The sequence below is a fragment of the Loxodonta africana genome, unplaced genomic scaffold (assembly GCF_030014295.1).
Source record: "Loxodonta africana isolate mLoxAfr1 unplaced genomic scaffold, mLoxAfr1.hap2 scaffold_170, whole genome shotgun sequence".
Lineage (NCBI taxonomy): Eukaryota > Metazoa > Chordata > Mammalia > Proboscidea > Elephantidae > Loxodonta > Loxodonta africana.
Window position 1 is genome coordinate 429340 of NW_026974918.1, and position 21904 is coordinate 451243.

Here is a 21904-nt window from a genome sequence, read left to right on the forward strand (position 1 = left end):
ATGTCAAATCTATTCTTGAGATGGTCTCTAAATTCGGGTGGGATATACTCATGGTCATACTTTGGCTCTCATACACTTGTTCTAATTTTCTTCAGCTTCAACTGGAACTTGCATATGAGCAGTTGACTGTTCTGCAGCTGGCCCCAGCCGTGTTCTGACTGATGGTATTGAGCTTTTCCATCATCTCTTTGCACAGATGTAGTCAATTTGATTCCTGTGTATTCCATCCAGTGAGGCCCACGCTTATACTTGCTGTTCATGTTGTGGAAAAAAGTTATTTGCAATGAAGAAGTCGTTTGTCTTGCAAAATTCTATCATGTGATCTCTGGTATCATTTCTATCACCAAGGCCATATTTTCAACTACCGATCCTTCTTTGTTTCCAATTTCTCATTCCAATCACCAGTAGTTATCAATGCATCCTGATTGCACATTCCATAAATTTCAGACTGCAGAAGTTGGTAAAAATCTTCAATTTCTTCATCTTTGTCCTTAGTGGTTGGTGTGTAAATTTGAATAGATTGTATTAACTGGTATTCCTTGTGGCGTATGAATATTATGCTATCAGCGGCAGTTTTGTACTTCTGGATAGATCTTGAAATGCTCTTTTTAGTGATTAGTGCACAGCCATATTCATTGCAGCACTGTTTGCAAAAGCAAAAAGATGGAAACAACCAAGATGCCCATCAACAGATGAGTGGATAAACAGATTATGGTATATTCACATAATGGAATATTACACAGTGATAAAGAACAACGATGAATCCATGAAACATCTCATAACATGGAGGAATCTGGAAGGCTTTATGCTGAGGGAAATTAGTCACAGAAGGACAAATATTGTACGAGACCATTTTTATAAAAACTCAAGAAAAGATTTAAATACAGTAGAAAACATTCTTTGATGGTTGCCAGTGTGGGAGGGATGGAGAAGGGTTTTCACTAATTAGATAGTAGATGGAATTATTTTAGGTGAAAGGAGGGACAACACACAATGCAGGAGAAGTCAGCACAACAGGACTTATTCAAAAACTAAGAAGTTTCCAGGATACCACCAAACATTTTGAGGGATAGAGTAGCAGGGGCGGGGGTCTGGGGACCATGGTTTCAGGGGACATCTAGGTCAATTGGCATAACAAAGCATATTAAGAAAACGTTGTTCATCTGACTTTGTTGAGTGGCATCTGGGGTCTTAAAAGCTAGCAAACTGCCATCTAAGATGCACAAATTGCTCTCAACCCATCTGGAGCAAAGGAGAATGGAAAACATAAAAGACGCAAGGAAAATATTAGCCCAAGAGACAGAAAGGGCTACATAAAGCAGAGACTCCATCAGCCTGAGACCAGAAGAACCAGATGGTGCCTGGCTACCACCAATAACTGCACTGAAAGGGAACATAGCAGAGAATCCCTGATGAAGCAGGAGAAAAGTGGGATGCAGACCTCAAATTCCAGTAAAAAGACCAGACATAATGGTCTGAGATGGAGGTACCCCAGAGGTCATGACCCCCAGACTGTCTGTCAAAACTAAAACCATTCTTGAAACCAACTCTTCAGACAAAGATTAGACTATAGGACCTAAAATGATACTGGTGAGGAGTGTGATTCTTAGCTTAAGTAGACACATGAAACTATATGGACAGCTCCTATCTGGAGTCAAGGTGAGGAGGGAGAGGAGAACAGGAGCTGGTTGAATGGACACAGGGAACACAGGTGGAGAGAAGGAGTGTCCTGTCACATTGTAGTGAGAGCAACTAGGGTCACATAACAATGTGTACATAAGTTTTTGTATGAGAAACTGACTTGGATTGTAACTTTTCACTTAAAGCACAATAAAAAAAAATAAAAGAAAATCTAATATAGACTCATAAACAACTTTTATGACCTTCGGGAGATGATGCTTTTCTTCTAAATTTATATCCTAAGATTTGCTGAAGCAGTGCATCTGCTCCCGTTGAGGAGCTGTATTTCTTCCTTGGGTGTTCTGTGCACAATAATGCCAAAGCAAACTTTCTCGAAGTCAGGTGTCATTACCTGGATCTTCTGCTCAGAAATCCATGATGAATTATCACTGCCAATTACTAGCTACAAAAAGTTATTTTAATTCATATATATATATATATATATATATATATCTTCAGTTTCTCTACTATGCATTCCTTTCTACCCCCTCACCCAATTTCCAAAGTTCTAGTTAACCAGACCTTTTTCTGGAGCGTCTGTATGACATGGTCATTGTAGCTGCCGTGACTCTGCTCAAGCTTTCCGCAAAGAAGTGCATTCTGTCACTCTGGTTCCCTGATGCCCAGCTGACACAAAGTATTGCACAGTGGCGCCTTCTCTTACTCATTTCTCTTTTTTTGAATTTTTTTTTTGTATTTAAAACTCAAGATATATGATGATTAAGTAATAGAAATGTTATAAATTTAAAAAGAAAAAGTATAGAGAGTATAAAGAGATTAAGAATGAGAGCATGAGATGAGACAGTGAAAGATTTCAGGCCCTTCCCACCTCCCTGTCACAGCTGGCAACCCCCAATAATCTTTGGTTTCTATATATTTGCTTATTTCATGTAAGTAAGATCATACAGTAGTTGTCCTTTTGTGACTTTCTTCAATCAGCATGATGTTTTCAAAGCCTAGCAAGAATTTTCAAATTCCAACTAGCTAACCTCAGTTTCTGCTATCATTCCCAGTTCTCCATCCTTTCTCCAACTAGTGTACCCCCTTTGTCTTTTCTGTTGCTGCCCCATTCTGCCTTTCAGTGGCTGAGCCCTGCTTTCTGCTCCCTCCTTGGTCTCTGTATCCCTCTAACACACTACTGGCAGGTTCCGTCTCTGGATCTTGTCTCTGGAGCTTTCCCTTCATCCAACACACACGACCTAGCTCTATCTCTTTCTGGATCCTGAAGTCTACAGTCCTTCCCACATATTCACAAACATACACAGACCTTTAGGTTGACATAGGCAACCCACCCAGACACACCCAGTTAAGATGGTTGTGTGCTGTCTGTCTGAGGTTTCTGGCATCAGGTTCTCAGATACAGACATCTCTTTCTGCCTCAAGCTGAAGGAGTTCCTCTAATAAGGGCAAGGGCTTCTATTCCGAGAAAAGCAATTTTAAACCTCTACTGTAGCTTGGTTAAGAAGGGTACAAGAAAGAGGTATACATGCAAGAGTCTTAACTAAATATACGCATTCTTCTCTTTAAGTATAACTTCTCCGTAAAACAGCCTTTCAGTAAAAGACGTTGAAAAGAGGTGAGCATTGCTCTCGTTTGAGTGCTTACACCCCAAATTTACTAAGAAAATCAACCTCATAGAAAACTATTTTCAATGACGTCATACATTTATTACGAAGTTTCAGGGGAATGAGGTCATTTCTAAGTTCCAAAGGAACAAACTCATTGGAATTCAATAAATGTGGAATTAAAGAAAAATAACTTCTTAAAAAATGAACTACCATAAACAGTGCCACTTTACAATGGAGACTTTGTCTTCTACAGCAGTGCCCCCAAAGGGTGGTGGGTCTCTGGGGAAGAAGAAAGAAACCATGGGGTCTGCAAGGTGGAGGATGTAGTGATGCAAAGGCCTCCACGGGTCCCTATGACCAAAGCTTTGGGGTCACAGGTGAGGATAAGGACCCTCAAAGCTCAACTAAATCTACTCTCTATTCTCAGAGGTCTCTATCCAAGAGGAAAATGCGCAAGAGTCAACAACATCCCAAGCAAAAAGCCCAAGTTTCAGGCCCAGGAAGATTTCAAAACCATCCGAGAGCTCCTTTCCTTCATCTTCCACAGAGCAGACCTTGCACTCCTCCAGCTACAGGGCTACTTCAGAGAAACAATGGGTAAGGTGCGCATATTTCACCAAGGTGCGCACAGTCAAGGGGGTGGCGGTCGCTTGGCAGACCAAAACCTCCTTTGACCCCGTGGGCAAGATGCCCCAGGTCTTTGAGGCCGAGCTCTCTGAGGAGAGCACCATCGGCTCTGCCCCCAGTCTGGCCAAAACTGAATCCCTGGTCTGCACCCTGGAGCCCTGGCAGGAGGGACCGCAGATCTGTACTCCGGACCCCACCGACCAAGGGGAGGAGGATGGGGAGAGCCCCTGCGCAGCCACCCCGGAGTGGCTGGTGACCCGTGAGCACAGCTTCCGCTGCGTGGCCTGCTGTCGCGTGTTCGAGTCCCGGGAGGCCCTCGTGGCCCACGCGGAGCATGGTGTGAGCCAGGGCTTCAGCTGCCTGGTCTTCTTTGAAGAGCTGCTGGAAAGGCAGCTGCCACGCTTAGTCCAGCAAAGGCTCCAACGCTGCCACCAGCTGGCCAGGCGTTACCTGATGGCCTCCAAGAAGAGGGAGGTGAGGGAGAAGAGAGAGGTCTGCAGGCGCCTGGAGGAGCAGCTGGAGAAGCAGAGAAGAATTGAAGAGGCTGAGGCACCAGCTGGACAGGCTGCAGAGGCAGGCCAGGCTGCAGAAGGCGCAGCACCAAGGCCAGAGGGGGAAGCGCCTAAAGATCTGCTAACACCCTGGGACTAGGAGGAGCGGGGCCTTTGGGCTGGACACGTGGGCCCTTCAGGAGAGACCTCCATTCAGGTTCGTTTCACCCAGCTCCCCTGGAAGATCATACCCTCCTTCCCCTGTGACCACCACCCTTCCACCCCAAGGGCACAAAGAGCTCTAGCCCTAAGGGGGATCTGGATGGAAGAAGCCCCAGATAGCTGACCACAGATGCCAGGTCCCCTCAGAGGCTCCCCTGGCCCAGGAGAGGACAGGACAGGCCTTATCTTGATGGTGAGGTCTTGGGAGGCTAAGGATGAGCACAGCATAAGTAGGGAAAGGGAAATGGGATTTCAGTGGGACTTGGGAGGCTAAGGGGGACCCTGGTGAGGTGTGATGGTGAAGGGGGTATCACTGAGTTCTTTGGAGGAGAAGGAATCAGAGTGATGGCAGGGTGTCAGGAAACCTGCCTGCAGGTGAGCAGTGGGCATAAAGCCCTAAACCAAGGACTCTGGGTCCCTTCCCAGCAGCATACAGGCAGAGAAAGAGGTAGGGCTTGGCAGGAGGAGAGGAGGGCCCGGTGAAGGAAAATGAATTCACCCCAGCCATGTCTTCTGGTCTCCTACGGTGAATTTGGGGTTATGATTAGGATACATTGTTGTTGCCTCATTAGGGGAATGTAAGTGGGAGGTGGTGTAGAAAAATCCCCCTGGGTGTTAACCATTTCTGGATAAGAGTTGATCCAGTGTTTGCAGGGTATTTCTTGTAGAGCATGTCCTCGGGTAAGGGGCAGAGCTTTGGAACTTTTTGTTCTCGTTTAAATAAAGCTGTACATTCCGGTTCTTGACACATCAATAAATCTTGTTAATTTTTTTTTTTTTTTTCCTGTGGTCAAATCTGACCTGTCCCGAGGTCAAAGAACTGGAAGAAAAGGCCGTCTTAGATGAAAGAAGCAAAAGAGAGGAGAGGCTTCCGAACCTGGGGAGAACAGCGAGAACACATTTGACCAGAGGTATGGATGGAAGAGGCAAATTCAGGACCAGACTCAACAGTGGACAAAAAAGACCAAGTCTCAGTCACAACATCAAATCCGAGGTGTGGGGAAGCCCTGGACATGACAGGGATGCATCCATCTCTCTGGGAGACGAGACCGCAGAGGGCAGAGGAAAGGAGGGCAGGGCCTCTAGGATGGGCACCTCCATCCACAGGCTGTCCTGTGTGTATGCCTCAGAGTGACAGAGACAGCTCCTGTGAGGAAGAGGGTCACAGGCAGAGAAGAGCCATGGTCCTCAGGCCAGGTAAATTCTGCAGTCTCCTAAGGATCCAAAACAAAAATCAGAGATTCTCAGAGGTATCAGGGTGGGAGGGGTTGGCATTCCCAGGGTGGGGAGAGGCTGGCTGGGGAGGTACTGCTTTCTGAAATCTTTTGATCAACATCTTTCTTCTGAAAAGCTACTTCCCAGTTGATGTCCTCTTTTATGCTCTAGGCTCAGACCTGAAAAGGGCCTCGAATGCACAAAGGTGGGTTATACAGTGGGTCAAGGCAGGGAGGAGGTGGTACCAGCACATCCAGGAAAGAGAATTTTCTGGAGCGTCGTGAGTTACCTAGTGAATCGCACATGGTGTCCAGCCTTCTACATTTAGCTGTAGACATGTGCTTGCAAACGTGTTTGAGGGGTAACTCTACTGACTTCCCAAAATTATTTTTGTTCATTTCCAGTTTTAGAGACCAGAAGAGCTCACTGGTTCCAAGAACAAGAAGAAATGCACTGGATCTGATTATTACTGTCTGTGGTGTGCTCTCCTTCCAGCGATTAAAATCTTTTGTCTGTCATTATAGAGAATTTTCACCTATTTAAAATATCTAACGAAACATGTTAAAATATACATGTATCTATGATGTTTATCAATTTCCAAGATCTGAAATTGTTTTTCATTACATTTTCAAGATTACAGATTTGTATGACAAAAAAGTTCCATCAGGGTCCCACCCTCATATGTAATTTGCTCCTGCTCCCACAAGGTATCCAATGTTAAGAGACACATGTGTATCCTTCCCTACACCTCTCTGCAGGGAAACATATACACAGTCACAGGTACACAAGTACATCTGCTGGGATGTTTGCTTTTATGGAGACTTGGTCTCACTCTACCCACATTGCTCTCGCCCCTTCTTTCACTTGACATTCTACCTTGATTCTCTGTAAGTCATTAGATGTGGCACTAACACTATATTTTTGGGTCTTTAACTTTCATGAATAATTTAAATAGATGATATCAACTCAGTACACTTTATCTGGACTTATACATGTTGTTGTTAGAAGCTATCAAGTCAGTTCTGAGTCACAGTGACCCTAGGCACCACAGAACAAAACTCGGCCCAGTCATTGCAATCCTAATAATCGTTGCTATATTTGAGCACACTGTTGCAGCCACTGTATCAATCTCATTGAGGGTCTTCCTCTTTTTCCCTGGACCTCTGCTTTACTAAGCATGATGTCCTTTTCCAGGGACTGGTCCCTCTTGGTAACATGTCCAAAGCCATCCTTACTTCTAAGGAATATTCTGGCTTTCTCTGCTCAAGATAGATTTATTCGTCCATACGTAACACCACTAAAATGGAAACATTATCATCCATGCTTTTTAAGTCCACTCTTCCTGCATGTTCTAACTCTCCTCCTCCTGTTCTTTCCCACAAGTGAATCCAAGGTAATTCAGGTTAACAATGTGGTAAGCAGTCTCTCTTATCCTTGCTTAAACAAGCACACACAGACTTACATGTATCCTCGTCTTCTCATTTATACACACACATAAACAGGTATTCAAGCATATTCAAACAATTGATATTGTTTAACCCAGATGTGCTCATTTTATATACATTTCTCTGCACCTTGATTGTTTCAGTAATACTTCCATAATACTTCATAGAGATTTCTCCCACTCAACTACTGCAACTCTTCTTCATTCTAATGACTCCCTGTTTTCTTGAGGATGTAGCTTTACCATAAGTTATCTATCATTCCACCATCAATGGACAAAGTTTGGTCATATTAATAATAACTACCCTTTCTATACTATAGGATTTGTTTCTGTGGAATAGACTCCACAGAGTGAGATTTCCAATTCAAAGAATATTAAAAGTACAGAGCCATGGCCATGTCTTTCCCCTGGAGGCTGCCGTAATGCACATTTCCAGCCATGTCTTGGGGTATCCTTCTCCCCACAGCCCAGCCAGCTATAGGTGGTGCTGATTTTTAAATGTGCCAGTTTCGCTGGCAGTTTGAGATTTTCTTAACTTGGACTATGTTTATTGGGTATGTGGATTTACTCTGAATGATCCGTTTGAATTCACTGCTCATTATTCAAGTGCTTAACTTTTATCCTTCTGTGTAAAATGGAAATGGTTATTAAGCCTTGTCATCTCCATTTCACATGATTTTCCAAATGTATCATTTGTGTATCACATTTTTGCAAGCTTTGTCCCCCAGAACGATCACTTGAGTCAGCACCATTTATTAAATAAATATAATTTTCTTGAAATTTGACCTTTGTAAGTTCTTGTGGCTTCTTAACAGATTTTCTGTTTCATTGGTCGACTTGTCAGTTTCTATGCTATGTAACATCAATTTGTTCTGTTACCCGAAGAGGTAGACACCTGTTACTATCCTGCTTTTTCATGTTTTACTTTGGTAAAACTGCCCTGGTTTTGCAGCGACTAAGTGCTCAACTGCTAATCCAAAGAAAGTTTGGCAGGTGGAACCCACCACGTGGCTCCAAGGGAGAAAGACCTGGTGTTCTGCTCCCATAATGATTACAACCTAGAAAACCCTATGGGGCAGTCAGATGGGATCGCTTTGAGTCAAAAATCGCTTCCAAGTCTTGTGACAACAGGAATATTCTTTGTTATCTATTCTTTGTTATCTACTGTACTATTTGTAGCATATGATTACTTCAGACAGTTCAAAAACGACTATTTTAATATTCTGGCTGGAAATGCATTCCACTTATATATTACTTTTAAGGACCTCCATTTAATTGACAAGACGTTCCATTTGAAAATATGGCATATTTTTGCATATATTCCCGTTTCATTTAATGTACTTTAATACACTGTTTTCCCTCACAGAGGTCCTTTGCTGCTCTGGTTAAAACCATGTTTTGCTAAATATTTTACAGTTTTGGACACAGTGTGGTACAGTCAAGTAGTAGGGGAAAGAGAACGGTCTGCCCTTCCCACCCGTGCCAATTTCAGACCCTTATTCTATACTGGAGAGAAACCATTGATTTCGATGCATTTGTCTTTTATACAGGTATGTAATTATATCATCATTATTTTAAATATTTCTTTTAATACTAGTACTAGTTATTTAAATTTTCTAGTTTATTCCTTCACCTAAAAACTATGTTGAGTGATACCAAAAATTTTTGTCTAGTTCCAAATTTACCGGAATGGGTTTAATATTTTTCCATTTATCTCACACCTGATAAGTTTGGGGATAATTTGTTATGCACCAATAGATAACTAATACTCTGACCTACTGACCTTTATGGTAATCTACACACAACTTGTTTTTGACAGTTAAGTACTTCCACCTGGCCTCTGTTCAGCTGGGATACCATGATTTACATTGCTACTAGGCAGCCCAGCCTCCACTAAAACCTGAGCCTATAGAGAATTGTTCTTGTTAGCTGTCATCAAGTCATTTCTGACTCATGACAACCCCATGTGGCCATAGTACAAGTGTTCAATAGGGTTTTCAAGGATGTGATCCTTTAAAAGCAGATCGTCAGGACTGTCTTCTGAGGTGCCTTTGGGTAGGTTCAAATCACCAAACTTTCAGCTAGTATAGAACACTTAACTGTTTGTGGCACCCAGGGACCCCCTGCAAAGGATACATATTGGTAAGCTCCATGTTGCTGGTGCTCCCCTCATCTCCGCATTCCTTATTCTTTTGATGAAATGGGTGTCCTCCAAGAAATGGTCTTATAGAAGACTAATTCAGACATGCCTACATATTGGAGGCTTTTATTTCTTCTTCCAACACCCGACACAGTAGGTCTGGCATTTCAGTTTCATAGAATTTGGGCCGTTGCCTTTTCTAAGCTTCCAAAAGCAATCCCACAGCATATTAAACCCATTTCCAGAACCCTTGCTACGGCAATAAATCCCTGTCGACAAACTCTCCTTGACCCAACTTTATATTAAACTCCCCTTGACTCAGCACCTTCAGCACACGTCCCTCAGCACACCCTGGTCCTGCTCAAACAAGGCAACCAGGCCTTGCAGCTCCTGCAGTGTACAGTCCCTCCCCCCTCAACCACAACCAGCACTTCCCCCGTGGCTATGCAGGTATCTGACAGCTAAGTATCTGGACAAATGCATGGGACTCTATCTGAGGATTCTGCAAGGGAAACTGTTGAAGGTGGATGGAGTGTGGGGTGAGGTGGGGCAGGAAACCAGAACATAAAGTATGAATATTCCAGAGGCTGAAATTAAATGAGCCCAAATCCCAGAGCTGCACACCCGTTGGACAGAAACAGCTCCAAGAGAAGCCCTCTCTCAAATAAATGGGATAGAGTGTCCGTAAAGGAGAGAGACGGGCAGGTGGGCAGACACCTGAAACTGTGGCAGAGGAGAATCCTTCTCTCTGACCAGAGTATGGAGGGGCCAATGAGTGTAGGGGAATCTCCAATATATTTTTTCTCTCTCTCTGCTGTTAACTGGCACCTCGTCAATTCTACCTCAAAGGCTGAGACTTTTCAAAAGCAGATCGCCAGGCTTGTCTTCTGAGGCGCTTTGTGACAGGTTCAAACTGCCAGCCTTTTGGCTGGTTGTCCATCAGTGCCTTGGCGCCATAGGTAGAACCAGTCACTTATGTGCACGACAGAATGAAGAGATTAAAGCCCCAGCATTCCTGCCAGTGGGCCAGGAAAGCACTCCTTCAGAACTCAGACAGCAGCAGAGAAATAAAGAGAGGAGACTGTGCAAGAAAGAGATTTTGGAGACTTGCTGTGAACTCCTGGTTCACCCCCCAGATGCATCTGCATTGCCCTGACCCTAAGAAGCATTATCAAATCCTTTAAGAGCTGCCCTATGGGTTAGAATGCCATCAAGGTTCCAGACTGAGTGGCGCTCACATAGATTAGATCTGAATACAGCTGCAAAGCCTTCAAAAATTGAACTAACATTTGAACCATAGAATACAGAAGATGGGACAGAACTTGGAGCCTGAACATAACTGGGTCAATAGACTGCTAAAAGAAAAAAAAGAAAAAAATTCTCATAAAATTAAGGAGGACTTGTAGTCTCGAAATCATAAGACACAGATTTTAAAATGCTATTCTAATCATTCTCCAAGAAATAACAGGGACACTTTTTAAATAAATGGAAAGATAATAGGTGCTATTTGCAAAGGAAAATTTTACATGGTAAAAATACATGGTAGAAATAAAATTCATTTGATAGTGTCAACAGCAGAATGGTGATGACAGAGAAAAAAAATAGATGAGTTTAAAATATTTATTCTGAAAAGAGAGAAAAAACATGGAAAAAAATGAACAGAGTCTCAAGAATTAGAGAAAAAGTCTGTTTATTTATTAGAACTCCAGAAGAAGTGGAGAAAATGTGTGCTGTAGGAAAACATATTTGATGAAATACTGGGTGAACACTTTCCAAATTTGATGAAAGACGTAAACTTACAGCTTCAGAAGGTCAGCAAACCCCAACAGGTTAATCCTAAAGAATTCTATGTGAAAATATATTTTTATGCAAATATTGTGTTACGTGTTTTTTGAAATCACATGCTCCCCTCCCCCCAAACCGGCATATTTGCAAGTATGCTATGCTAGTTTTTTACACCAACATATAAAAAAAAAAAAATAAAATTAGGCACCATTCTCATAAGAGTACCCGGGAAGGGGAAGGCTCAGTTGGCAAAAAATATCTATAATGTGTGCATTATTTGCACAAAAATACAGTACATCATAATCAACTGCAGAATAACAAAGATCAAGAAAATACCCAGGAAGAAGCTAGAGAGAAAACAATACATTTCACATGGGAAAAATAATTTCACTGACTCTTTCTTCATTATCAGAAAACCACAGAGGCTGAAATGTTGTGAAAAAACATTTTTTCAACACTGAAAGATCAGAAACATTACCCCAGATTTCTATATCCAATCCTTACCTTCAGGAGTAAAGAAAAAATAGTGCCATTCTTAGCGAAGGAAAACTGAGAGAATTCATCGCCACCAGGCTTCTCCCAAATGAGACGCTAATGGAAGTGCTTCAGGAGGCAGACTTGGAATTTCAGCTGTATTTCAGGAAAGCAGAAAACATGGAAACTATGTGGGTAAATATACTGTTAATACTGTAGTCACTGCACAACATGGCGCTGGACATGACTCTTTGGAAAGTTTTTCCAGTCTCTTGGAATCGCTTGGGAACATACTCTTGACAGAAAATCATTACTAGAGAATAGAATTAATTTTGACAATATCTGAAAGATGTCTGTAGTCAAGTCTGGTGAATAAAATGGAAACTAAATTTTGGGACCCAAAATAAGGTGTGGTAACAAAAAATGAGTCTCAATTCCGATGTGGCCATGAGCTGGCTCTGAAGGCCGGCCTTCCCCAGAGAGGCGTTTCAGGCACATTGGGAGCAATGGCTTGTTGTTCTTTTTGCTAGGTGCCATCGAGTGGATTTCTGAGTCATTGCGGCCCAGAGTGAAGGCAATACTGTCCCAACAGGGTTTCCTGAGTTTTAATCTTAATGGGAGAGGATTGCCAGATCTTTACTCCTTTGAGCTTTTGGGTGGGTTCAAACCATTGACCTTTCGGTTAGCAGTCAAGCACTTAAACTTTGCACCATCAGGGCTCCTTGGAATAATGGCAGCACCACAGAATTTGGTACAAACTTCCCCATGGGCCTTCCCTGAGAAGTAACCTCTTTGCTGAAGGACCAAGTTTAGTTTTCATACATAGTCATTCTGTACAAAGTCTCCATAAGAATTAGAGTGCCTCCTTGAATGGACAACATTTTACATGTCCTCCATGAAGAAAATGCCTCAAGGGCAAAGTTTAAGAGTAAACCAAGGCATTTCCCATCACTCCTTACCTGAGAAAGTCTTCGTGAGAATTTCCTAAACACCCGGAAAAGAACATAGTAGACACTGCCTTCTTTTTACCTCTTCCCTCCTAAACAAACAGAAACCTTTGCTGAGATGTCAGGTGTCAAGCCCCAAACTACTCTTCTTATCCTGTATGTAAGTTCTGTAATGAGACCAGGACCCAGGCAGTATTTCCCATCTTTCAAAGTTCCGAGGTCCAGTGAAATCCTGTTACAAGTCACTAGATCAGCCCAGGAGCTAGAAGACTGAAATTCCTGGTCCTCTGACAACTGGGAAGGGCAGGGTGGGATTGGGCAGAGCCTCCTTGACCATCACTTGCCCCAAGAGGCTCTGGAGGCTGCTTCATGTTATAAGTCAAAGGCCCTTCCAGCCCAGTCGCATAAGAGCAGGGGAAGGCTTTTTCCATTGAAAGAAGAAATGGGCTCAGGAGCACCAGGTTTGAGGCCATTCAGCTTCTGTCAGCTTTGTGGCTTCGGACATCTTGGCCGCTGGTTGCCTTCACAACTGGGTCTTTATACCTCTCCACCTCTCTCTCCCTCCCAGTTTTCTCCCAGTACCATGGGCTGTGGCTTCTGCTAGTTTTAATGATTTCAATGTTTCAGTAGCTCCTCGCCCCACTCAGAGGAGGCAGGTTTGCAGGGTGTGAGGGACAAACCCATAGTTCTGCTTAGGTTTCCTTCAACAGAAACACTCCTGAGGTGACAAGCTGTCCTGACTGATCTTGAGACCAAGACAGACAGAAACTCAGTGAGAGGGTCATTGGCTTCTCGAAGTGTCAGCACTCTCAGAGACATGTCCTGGGGTCATGCCCAATTGCAGGAAAAATGAAGTGGCTCAGAACCTCGGTGTGTTGACTGTCCAGTACACAGGACCCGGAAGCCTCTGGAGGATTCTCAGTCTTAGTCTAACCGAGCACTGGGGAAATCCTCACAGGGTGGGAGCAGTGATATTCCTGGGTATCTTTATTCTAAAAATCTCAGAGCAGTTGATACAGTCTTGTGAGGTGGGAAAAGAGAAAGCTTGGGACCACAGGAGGGTGGCAAAAGAAGGAGGCTCCAATCACTCACTCCCTCTTGGATCTTGTTCAGGTTTTTTTGTTTTTTAATGCAACTTGGGCTCCAGGGAGGCACTTATTGCTAAACTTGTATTTCTCTGTTTTAATTTATGATATCTAAGTCAAATCTGGAGTCTTGAGCTCATTTTGATAATTCATCTTTTGTCTGTGCAGACAAGAGTCCGCTCACACCCATGATGAGAGCAGAGGAAGTAAATTCCCTAGCCTAGACCAGGGCGAGCTCTCTTGCTCCTCAAACTAAGAGGGGAGCTCTCCTAGGGCACCACAGGCGGTGAGTCCAGTCTGGGGCCCTGGGAAGGGGACGGGGTGGGTGCCAGGCAGTGTGGCCTCTGTGGCTTTGCCTTCTCCTCCTGGAAGTGCATCTCGAAGGCCTCCACGTTCGGATCCTGATGCTAACCACCAGTTCTCACCCTTCTGTGTCCACTGTCTGGACCCAAGTGCCTATATACCTCCTCTGCCCTCCTATCTCATCACATGCGCTGTGATCAGGCTCAGGTATGTACCCTGGGTCTCGCCCTCTATGGCCTTAGGCTTCCCCGAGTTCTGTTGGGACCTGCCAGTCTGGCCAGTCTGAGGTGTGGGTGGGGATGGGTGGGCTGGGACTGTCACAGAAGGCTCCTGAAGCCAGGTGTTTCCTGCTCCCCACCAGCTTGTGGTAGGGCTGCCCAGGACCCCGCACCTCCCCCGGGTGCCCTTCTCTGAGCATCCCTGCCACCCCCTCCCCTAGTTCTCGAGGCGCCTTCTCTTGAAGCACAGATGCAACTGGGCACCTCACCGCACTGAACCTGGAGTCGGTTCTCAGCTAGATTAAAGACCTGAACCTGAAATGCACAACCTTAAAACCACTAGAACCAACAAGTTGTTGTTGTCTAATCCATCCTGACTCATAGGGACCATAAAGGACAGAGTAGAACTGCCCTATAGGGTTCCCAAGGAGCGCCCGGTGGACTTGAACTGCCAACCTTTTAGTTACCAGCTGTAGCTTTTAACCACTACTCCACCAGGTTTCCTAAAACTGCTAGATAGGTGTGAAATGAAAAAAGAAAAAAAAAGTAAATAAAAAAATTTTAAGAAAAAGAAAAATTACATAATATATAAAAGAAAAAAATAACAAAACAGAAAAACAACTACAAAAAAATGACATAATATGACACTGTAACCTCACATTATGGAGTCAAGGAGGCTGGGTTGTATCTTTCTTTGCAAATAAGCCTTAGATTAGGGAATTGGTACCAGGAGTAGATATACACTCTCAGTTCAGGAAAATGGAAAATCTGGGATTAATTGACCTGGATGAGGTAGAAAACAGAGATAACCACATAATATTTAAAGATGAAATCCTAACAGCCTAAAACATGCAGTGGAAATTTTTCTAAGTAAAGTAGCATCAGAAGAGGCCTTTAATCACTACACAAAATGGGTCAGTAGTTCAAGATCTCCCTACAAAGATGGAATCAACTCAATGACCAACTGGTTTTGGGTTTGGTAGATCACTTTCAGGCAGGTTCCAGCAAACATGCAAAAAACAGATCATTTCAATCTTGTACACAGTCAATAAAGAAGAGAAAACTATGAGATGCTTCCCAACTTGTTCCCTAAGGCTACTTTAATATTGATACCAAATTAGAAAAGGAAGGTACAAGGGGAGTTACAGGACAAGCACACTAAGCAATTGAGATGCAAAAACCTACATAAAATGCTGGCAAAGAAATCCAGCAAGGTATAAAGCGGGTAATACGCCATAATCAAGGGGGTTTATTTAAAGGATGCAAGCTTGAGTGAACATTAAAGGTTTAATAATTTAATTCACCACATGTGTAGGTTAAGGAAGAAAAGACATAGGTTCACCTCAAGAGACGGTGAAAAGGCAGTGATAAAATCCAACCACACTGAGACATAAGAACTCTGAGCAAACATGGAACAGAAAAGGAGTTCCCGAATGTGGAAAACTACAACTAGCATGATAGTTCCTGGTGAAATATGGGACATTCTCTTTAATATTAATTAGCAATAAAATAAGGATGCTTTCTCTCATTATTTCTATTAAATATTTAACACTGGAGTACAAAAAGAAAAAGAAAACGTATAACTCTTATTATTCATAGATTATAGGAATGTCTCCACAGAAAAATTTAAAAACCATAGAAAATATTAGAATTAATATTAGTTAATCATAAATACAAAGTAAAAAATAAAGTGAATTTCTCTGCAGCAGCATCAAGACAACTCTGTCATAGCTCTCAGTGAAAGCAGAGGACACTGACAGGGAAACAGCTGAATTCAGGTGGGCTAGACCAAGGACGGGAGAGCACTATTTTACACTGGGCTGGATTTATAAGCACAGGTATGTGTGTTAGTTACCTAGTGCTGCGGTAGGAAAAAAAAAATAACACAGTCAGGTGGCTTTAGAGAATAGAAATTTATTCTCTCTCAGTTCAGGAGGCTACCTGTCTGAATTCAGGGCACGGCTCATGTCTACTCCAGCTTCTAGCAGCTTCCAGTCACCCTTTGTGTTCCTGGTCTTGTAGATGCATCTGCTCCGTTGTCTGTCTTCCTCTCCCACTGAGTGTGTCTGTGTCTATTCTGCTGTTTTTATAACTCAGAAGGGACTAGGTTCAGGACCCACCCTACACTGGTATGGCCTCATTAATATAATTTTAAAATCCCCTATATCCAAATCAGGTCACATTTATGGGTACGGTGGTTAGGGTTTCAACATACCTCTTGGGATTATACAATTCAGTCCATAATAGTGCCCTCACCAGATATTCTGGACTGAGAATACTAGCATGAGCAGTTGAGAGTGGTTCTATTTTTTTCCCGCATTAGTTGGTTGTAACTTGTCTCAATGGTCACTCATATGAACTTTGGAGCAGCTTATTATGAAGACCCTGGCCAACCTTTCGCACCCATGTCCATTGTGTGGAAAAACACACAGACTCCCATCACTGAAGCCTTGGGAAATTCATTTATAAGTGTGGAATGGAGTTGGGACCAGAATTGTTTCGTCGCCTTCATAACATGGCATAGCTGTTAGATACCCACATGGAGATGTCAGGTAATAATACTAACAGCTAACACTTACTGAGTACATGCACTGGTGCCAGGATTCTTGTAAGGGCTTCTCCTTTCCTAAGATATTTGTTCTGCATGATAGCCCTATGAGGAATGTATCATTATAATGCACATTTTATACATGAAGAGGCCGATACAGAGATTTAAGCTGATATTTGAGTATAAGTCTGGACCCAGGAGGAGTTGAAACGGCTGGAGGTGTAAATCTCACGACCTCAGCTACAGACCGATGACTGTGGACACACTGAGGCATTCCAGACAGAGGGTGTCAATAGAGAGAGAGGGCTAAACACCGAGCCCTAGGGCACCCGGACGCCTACAGGCTGGCCAGGTGAACGACAGCCAACAAAGCTGTCTGAAGGCCAGTGTGGTTCCTGGAAGGTGGTCTGTCCTTTCTCTAGGCCGAATTTCCCCACTGCCCCTCCCACCCGCACTGGCTTGTCCCCTTCATAATAGCAGGGACAGTGTGTAACTTTCACCACTGCCCAAGATCCCAAGGTTACAATAACATTGGTATGGAAAGCAGAATGATGGAGTCAGGAAGCCTGGTGGTCATATACAGCCAGTTGGAAACAGAAAAGAGCAAATAAAGAAGGGGAGAAGACCATGAGTCAGAGGAGTGGGAGAAATGAATATTTCCTGAGTGCTAAGTAAGGCTGGGCGTCTGCTAGTGGCATGTAGTTCCTCATTTAAACTTCAGAGGGACACAGTGGGTGGAATAGACATTGCTGTCCACTTTCATCATGCAAATGTTTTATTTCCTTTGATTTTAACAGTAACTTCTTATGAAAACAAATGAGAAAACAGAGAAGAGAATAATAAAAGAATACATCTCATCAATTCAGTACTATCATTTTGCCTCAGCAGCTACACATTTTTGTTGTTGATGTAAATATAACACAAAACCTTTGCCAAGTGAACGAGTTGTACAGGTGTACACACTATTGAAAGGAATTGCATTAATCGGCTGTGGAACCCTACCCTTAATCAGTGTGATTTTTTCATCATTGTAAACAGAAACTCAGTTTCCATATGCAATAACACCCCTTTATTCCCTCCTTCCTGGCCCTGGGAACCCTTATAAACTTTCGTCTCTATACATTTGCCTGTTTTTGTAAAACGCATGCTTTTTAATTTGAAAGTTCATGACAAGCTACAAGGGAGAATTCATGTGGAAGCAGAAGTTATTTGCAATACATACATCCTACTACAAACTTGGTTCTAGAATATACAAAGGATGATTCATAAAGAAAAAAAAAGAGAATTCAATAGAAAGACAAGTAAATACTTGAGCGCTCTATAAAAGATTTCTGTATGGCCAACATACATATGGAAAGGGACTACATCAGTTATCAGAGGAATTCTAATAAAAACTCACAATGTGATCCTAACCCTGCACACCAGAATGGCTAAAATAAAAAAAAAAATGGAAATACCAAGTATTTGGTAGAACATGGAGCAACTGGAATTCTAATCTACTGCTAGTGAAAGTGTAATTTGGTACAACCACTTTAAAAATGTTTTGGCCGTATCTCTGTGAACATCCATATATTCTATGACTCAGCAATTCCACTTCTAGATACATACCCAAGAGATGGGTACATATGTTCACCAGAACACATAAGTCTAACCATCTGCTAAGAAATGAACACCCTCCTTCTGAACGCCTAACTTTTGTTTTTAATTGTTCTTTAGATGAAGGTTTACAGAGCAAAGTAGCTTCTCATTAAACAGTTAGGACATATATTGTTTTACGACATTGTTTACCAACTTCAAGACATGTCAAGACTCTTTCTTCTTAGACTTGGGTCCCCTATTACCAGCTTTCCTGTCCTCTCCTGCCTTCTAGTCCTTCTTCCTGGGCTGGTATGCCCCAGGAGTCTCATTTTGTTTTATGGGACTGTCTAATCTTTGGTTAAGGGTGAACCTCAGGAGTGACTTCATTATTGAGCTAAAAGGATGTCTGGGGGTCATATTCTCAGGGTTTCTCCAGTCTCTGTCAAGCTAGCAATTCTGGTTTTTTTTTTTTTTTTTTGAATTAGGATTTTGTTCTACATTTTTCTCCAGTTCTGTCCTGAATGCCTCACTTAAAAAGCACTATTCTCGTCTGTTCTAAGGTGATGGCCATATATCATGATAAGCTTATAAAGAAAAGTCTAGAGCTTTCTGTGAAATGCAGCAGCAAATCTCTAGAGGCTCATGTTCTTATAGCTTCTGTTCCCTCTGGAGCTTCCGCTTCTGTCTGTCCTTCTGCTGGGCTGCACCACATGGAACCAGTTATAAAATTCAACCTCATCTTATAAATTCACAGGAGTCCTACTCACACAAAATTTTTATTGGCTATGAGAACAGGTGTGTAGTGTAGATAAGGTATAGAAGGGATTTCTATTGCAGCAAAGCAAAACCTTAAAATGAAATCGCTAGGAATGATAGGCCTCGTTCTGTAAAAATGCTTTTCTACATGGAATAGGGAAAATGCAGTTAAGATATGGCTTATGCAAAAAGGCAAAAAGGAGTGCTTGCTGCAATTTGGTAATCATTTAGATCTTCTGTAAAAATATTTTCACCCTTTTTCTCATAGCTTGCAGGAAACAAAACTCCAAAAGGATTGCATATTTAAAAGTAAAATATGCCACCATACAAATTTCAGAAGAAACTATGAGAGATTTTGTTTTGCTTTTTGTTGGTAAAAGAGAAAGATTATCTAAAAATCCCAAAGATGCGAAGGCTGAAAGTGGTAAGATACAGATATAGATGTTAGGCATATCAAAAACTATATGAAGAAAGCAAAAATACAGGCAAAAATCTGAAGAAAAATTCGTAGGCTAAGGATTTGAACAGACATTTCTCCAAAGAAGGTATAGAGATGGTCAATAATCACATGATAAGAAGCTCAACCTCATTAGTCATTAGGGAAATGTGAATCAAAACCAAAACGCACTATTATTTCAAAACCACTGAGATGGCTCAAATCAACAGGATGGACAACACAAGTGGTGAGGATGTGGAGAAACTGGAACCCTCATACATTGCTGGTGGACATGTAACATGATCCAATCGCTTTGGAAAACAGTTAGGTGCTTGCTCAGAAAGGTAAACATAGAGTTAGCATGCAACATAGCAATCCCACTCCTAGGTATGCATCCAGGACAACTGAAGCACGTTCACATTATAACTTACAAAAGAATTTTCATAGTAGAATTATTTATAAATAGCCAAAATGTGGAGAGAATCCCCAAGTCATGAACTGACAGATAAACCGTGGTATACTCGTAAAATGGAATATTACTCAGCCATTAAAAGGCATCAGGTACTAATACATGGCACAACATGGACAAACCTTGAGAACATTATGCTAAGTGAAAGAAGCCAAACAGAAATGACCGCATGGTGCATGATTCCATTTACATGAAATACCCAGAACAGACAAACCAACACAGACAGAAAGTAGATTAGCAGTTGCTACGTCTTGGAGGAAAGGAGTAATGAGGATGACTACTAATATGTAGGGCGTTTATTTACAGGGTACTGAAAATATCCTGAAGCTAGACAGTGGTGATTGTTGCACAACTCTGTCCATACACTAGAAACCACAGAATTCTGCACATTATAAAAGGCAATGTTATGGCCGGTGAATTATATCTCAATAGAAATATTTGTGACTCCCGAAAGACTAACATTTCAATTAAATATACAGAACCTATAAATCAGTAGGCGAAAACAACCCAATTTTACCATCTCTCTCTCCAGCCAAAGTGAAGGGGTACATTCTATTAATACATCTTTTTTTTTTATCTCTTCATTAACAAGTTCTGTTCTCATTACACATAACTAGTCTCCATTTCTAATCATACATAACTAGTCTCCATTTCCTTGTGCCTGTTTTCTATTGTAACTACATAAACAGAGCACTTCCATGGTTTTTGTAAAAACCCACGCACTTTCAATCAGGCATATCATTTTTGGAAGCTTCTCAGGCACCAGGAACTAGGATACTCTGACCAACACAGCAGACAAGGTCCTGCCTGCATGGGCCTTCTATTTTTGTGGAGCACTCAGATGATAAACCAGCCAAACAGTATGTAATGTTACCTAACATCAGGAGGGAGACGTATCATTTTGGAGGTGTCCCAAGCTGTGTCTCTCTCATGAAGAGTTCCCTCTTGCCTCTGAACCCAGTGGAAAGTAAACACTTTGAAGGAACTGTGAGGTCAGTAAGTGTGAAAAAAGACATTTCATTTCAGTTTCATTTGGTTGGTTTTACCTGCTACGCTGTCAACATTTTTTTAAACACTATCCTGCAGCTGACATCAACCACCCCCCCAAAAAGCAAAAACAAAACCCGATGCCATGCAGTCAATTCCGACTCACAGCGACCCTGTAGGACACAGTAGGGTCTCCAAGGAGTTCCTCGTCTTAGGACACAAATAATTCCTTCTTATGAGAATCTGAAAGTTGTTCACTGTGGATGTGTGAGGGACTCAGTAACACTTGCAAAGATTTCCATGTGGGTGTGGTGCTCAAGTGTGAGCATCGGGGGGAATGGACCCCATGTGCACTTTGCATCCTTCTGGAGATTATGACACAGCAAACATTCCCTCCTCATCGTCCTGCATCTTGTAAGAGAACAGAGGGAATTGTTTGGCAGAACCACTTGAAAATGCATGGCAAGAAATTTTATTGAAACATTAAATTCAAAATAAAATCTTCCTATGTTTTTCAACCTTCCCTACCTCATTTCAAAGAGGTAATTGGACTCACAGAGTTAAAGCCCTGAAACTTCGAGACTCTGAAGAGTCTGTTGTAAGAGTCTCAGCTCATTGCAGTAATCACACAGAGTGAACTGGAACCCAGGGGAAGAGTGGGAGTCAGACAGCAGAGACCTACACACTGGGAAGGGATGAGACCTGCTTCTTGATAATGCCCTGGGCTAGGTGGCAGCACCTCAAAGGGTAATGCAGGCACACAAGTAGACAAACCACGTTATGGTGTTCCCAGCCCTGCCAAGGTTCTCATGCTCCATCTGGGAATGGAAGCAGCAGAAACAATGCTTCTAGAGAGATCACCCACATAGGCTGAGGCGATGGGTGTGTTAAAGATCTCCAAACCTTGGTCCTTCTTTAGACCCCGGGGTAC

General features: G+C 42.5%; 1 long non-coding RNA gene across 1 annotated transcript; it reads right to left on the minus strand.

The window, feature by feature from the left end:
- Positions 1-11367: 11367 nt before the first annotated feature.
- On the minus strand, positions 11368-16019 carry LOC135229231 (uncharacterized). The gene is made up of 2 exons (XR_010320013.1): positions 12606-16019; positions 11368-11802 (listed from the first exon to the last, which is right to left on the minus strand). It is a non-coding gene; the product is annotated as an uncharacterized LOC135229231 (long non-coding RNA).
- Positions 16020-21904: the final 5885 nt, after the last annotated feature.